Here is a 4680-nt window from a genome sequence, read left to right on the forward strand (position 1 = left end):
ATATATATATATATATATATATATGTATGTATGTGTGTGTGTGTGTGTTTGTGTGTGTGTGTTTGTGTGCATGTGTGTGTGTGTATATATTTGTGCGTCTGTGTTTGTCTTCCCCCTATATTGGTGTGTTTACGTACACGTAATTTAGCGGTTTGGCAAAGGAGACCGATAGAATATATACTAGGTTTACGAAGAATAAATCCTGGGGTCGATATGTTCGGCTAAAGGCGGTACTCCAGCATGGCTGTAGTCAAACGACTGAAACAAGTAAAATAAAAGACTAAAAGAATATGTGTGTGTGTGTGACTGTGTTTGTTCTTCGTCACCGCTTGAAAACCAATAGAATATGTTTATAAGAATGTACCATTCATTCGACTAAAAATTCTTCTAGACGGTGCCTCAGCATAGGTAGAGTCTAGCGACTGAAACAAGAAGAACGATAAAAGATACGATCAAATAGATTATGCTCCACCAGCCATAATGACGAGCGTAGCCTAGGGATACGAGTGTTACACTCACAATAGCGAGATTATGGTTTCAGTTCCTGGATCAGGCAATACATTGCATTCTTGAGTAAGATATACAACTGTTTATTTGATCGTGGTTAGAAGAGGTTGGGGCTCCACCATTACCTGGAAGCCGAGAGTCATATCCATTTTATTTTGTTGCAGAGTGGACTTAAGAGCTAAAACCCCTTCAGGCACCTCCACTATTCCGTGGGTTGCTCTGTATGGGATGGCATGTTAGTCACCCTTACTGTCGTCACCCGTTTTGCCCGGTGTACTAAGAACATGACGAGCGTAAGAAATGAGCAAGTGGCGGGTTTGGCCTCTACGGCACTGTCGCAAACACTAAGAAACACCTCGTGTTGTTTGCTTCTAATTATATAGCCTACTGCGGTGGTTCCCAAACTTTTTAGAGTCGCGACCCACTATTTATCACATCAGTTTATGACGACCCAGTTAACTCTACTGAGTAAAAACATTAATGAAATTAACAAATTTATTTCAGATTACATCTTCAGTGAGGCCTGTGAGAAGGATGAGCCTGTTTCTTGCTACGCTCAATAATAGAATTAACATCAGGTTCAATGCGTGATAGTTTCAGGCGTAAAGAATTTGAGAGCTGCAGTTTATTTCGATATTTGCTTTTAATCCCAACCATTGCTGACAATCCAGCTTCACAAATATAAGATGACGTGAAAGGGAGAAGTACTTTTAATGGTTCGGTGGAAATGATTGGGTACGAGGTTAGAAGAGACGCCCAGAACTGTACTAGTTTTCGGGTGTTAAAAGTCATTTTCAAGGAAGAGTCTTCGGATATCAAAGCTAAGGCGTTATTTTATAACTTTTTGCGACCCACTAAGATTCCGTTCGCGACCCATCTGTGGGTCGCGACTCATAGTTTGGGAACCACTGGCCTACTGTAATCCACACTTCCTGCAGGCATTTTCTATTTGCGCCAGACAGAGATATTCTAGTTTTTTTTTTTTACTTTTCCATTTAAAGACAATATTTTTTGCAGGGTACTGGTTGTGGTATAGAGGCTCTTTTAACTTCAGGAATTGAATGTTCCGTCAACCACAGGTCCGTAATTTTGCATTTATATCTTCTAACGTATCCTTCTTTGCGAACGTCTGACTGTTGACATTCAACTCTCTACTCGTTATGGCACCAAACGAAATATTCGTCTTGGTCTCTTGTAGATGTTATTGTTATTGTTATCGTAATCTTTGATGAAATTTTCCATCAAAATCAAAAGCAGACGACACAAACATTTTGGATCTTTTCGGTTTGAACGGCAGTTTATTCTAGCAGTGTCATATGAAATTGTCACCCATAATTATGAGCATAGTATCGATCTATTGCATTTCAATGTTTTAGGGTTAGGGTTAGTTAAGGTTAGGGTTAGGGGTGGGGGGAAGGGTATCTTTTTTTTTCTTCAGAAATGTAAATAAACCCAATTTGTTTTTTAAACGAGGGACATATTCATACGGCACAGAATGTTTTTTTTTTTACCTCAATAGACGTCAGTGATTGGTTGAAATTGCAGAAATTGAAGAAAAAAACAACAACAAATATCTTATAAACTATAGAATTTTCTCAACAAAGCCAAGAGAAAAAGATGTTTCATAAACACATTCTACCAGTATACGAAGTTTAAAAGTGTTTAGTTGCGTGGAAATTATTTTAAAAAACTGCCGTTCAAACCGAAAAGATCCAACATTTTCCTATCAAAATCAAAAGCAGACGACACAAACCCCTTCCCATCTCTGACGTCGTCTGTCGTTGCCATGGTTAATACCATAGCGTTCCTAGTCACACAATTTCTTGACGTAAGCATCGCTCGGCCTCTCTCTCTCTTCCTTTCTCATTTTCACATTCTTTCAATTCCCTTAGGTTATATATGTGAGTGGTGAATGTTATTAATATATTTACAAATGTCCATGTTGCTTTTTTTTAATCACTTAAAAAGATACAATATCGTAAACAATAAAAAAACACCAGAAAAATTGACATTAAGTTCAGATAATTCCTACACTACTCCTAGGGGAAAAGTAAAACTCACCAAACGGAAGCAGGTGGCAAAAATTTCAAAACAAACATATTCCAATTCAAGCATAAATTTTACAAACTTGTGATCGAGCGTGCATTTCCCGTCAATAATAATTATTTCAAATTTTTGCCACAAAGCAGTCAATAACAATAATAATGATGATGATAACAATAATAATAATAATAATAATAATAATAATTCTTTCTACTAAAGACATAAGGCCTGTACAACTGGTACTCGTTTTATCGACCCCGAAAGGATGAAAAGCCAAGTCGACCGCGATGGAATATGAACTCAGAACGTAAGGACGGACGAAATGCCGCGAAGAATTTTGTGTGGAGTGCTAACGATTCTGCCAGTTCGTCGCCTTAATAATAATCCTTTCTACCAGAGGACAAGATTTAAAATATTTGGGGAAGGGAATAGTCGATTACATCGAACCCAATGATTCACTGGTACTCCAATGGAAGGTAAAGTCGACTTCGATGGAATTTGAACTCAAAACGTGAAGACGGACGAAATATCGCTTAGCATTTCGCCTGACGTGCTAACGATTCTGCCAGCTCGCCGCTTTAATAATAATAAAAACCGTTTGGGATAAAAAACAAACAAATTGAAGGTTGCCCGTGGGACTCAAACCCACGTTTCTTTATAGTTATATGTAGTGTGCTTCGAGAAACATTATACCAAAATAATTATTTCACGCTCTCTCGAAAATTTATAAAATTATTTTGATATCTGTCTGTCTGTCTGTCTACACACATATATGCACATATATAAACGTATGCATATATATATATGTCTGTGCATGTGAGTGTCGGCATATGTATGAATCTCTCATTCTGTTATTTTCTTCACACACACGCACGCACGCACACACACACAAATACACACACACACACACACACACAACACGACACCAAAGAAGTCTAATAACATTTTCTGTATATAGTTTTAATGTTAATTTAATTAAACTATATAAAATTGCAAAGAGACTTTGGACTTCTCTAAAGTACACACACACAAACACACACACACACAAACATACACTCACACACACACGTACACACATATACACACGCGCACAAATACACACTCACACACATACCCATACACACTCACTCTCTCTCTCTCATACACACAGACACACGCACGTACACATATATACACACACGCGTACAAGCACACACTCTCACACACTCACACACACACCTAAACACACTCATTCACTCACACACACACAAACACACACCTACACACATGTACACACACTCGCACAAACATACACTCACGCCCCCCACACAAAACACATGTACACATATATACACACACGTGCACAAACACACTCACATGCTCACACACACACCCACACACCCACTCTCTCTCTCACACACACTCACACACTCACACACACATACCCATACACACTCTCTCTCTCTCATACACACACACAAACACACGCACGTACACACATATACACACCCGCGTACAAGCACACACTCTCACACACTCACACACACACCCAAACACTGACACACACACATATACATATATGCACGCACGCGCACAAACACACACTTACACACACCCAAACACACTCATTCACTCTCTCTCACACCCACACACAAGCACACACCTACACACATATACACACACTCGCACAAACACACACTCACGCCCCCCATACAAAACACATGTACACATATATATACTCACGTGCACAAACACACACTCACACGCTCACATACACACCCACATACATTCACCCACTCTCTCTCTCTCATACACATTCACACACACTTGCACAGACTCACTCACACACTCACTCTCAAACCAACCCACTCACTCACACACACACGCACGCACACAGAGGCATTTCAGTGTTACTGTTAATGCCCGCCAGAAAAACAGATATAATGAAAAACAGTTTTAGTTAGTTAACGTCTTCTTCTGTTGTATCTATATTTACACATAAGAGAAAACCTGAAGAGGGCGGCATCGCAGTTTATTAAACAGACATATTGACAGCTGCCAGAATTCTTAAAGTTATGGTTTCTTGAAATATGTTTCTTAGAAATGTGAGAAATTCATGTATTACGTATAAGTATTAATGTAGTCGATTTC

This window comes from Octopus sinensis, unplaced genomic scaffold (genome assembly GCF_006345805.1).
Source record: "Octopus sinensis unplaced genomic scaffold, ASM634580v1 Contig14395, whole genome shotgun sequence".
In the NCBI taxonomy this organism is placed as follows: domain Eukaryota; kingdom Metazoa; phylum Mollusca; class Cephalopoda; order Octopoda; family Octopodidae; genus Octopus; species Octopus sinensis.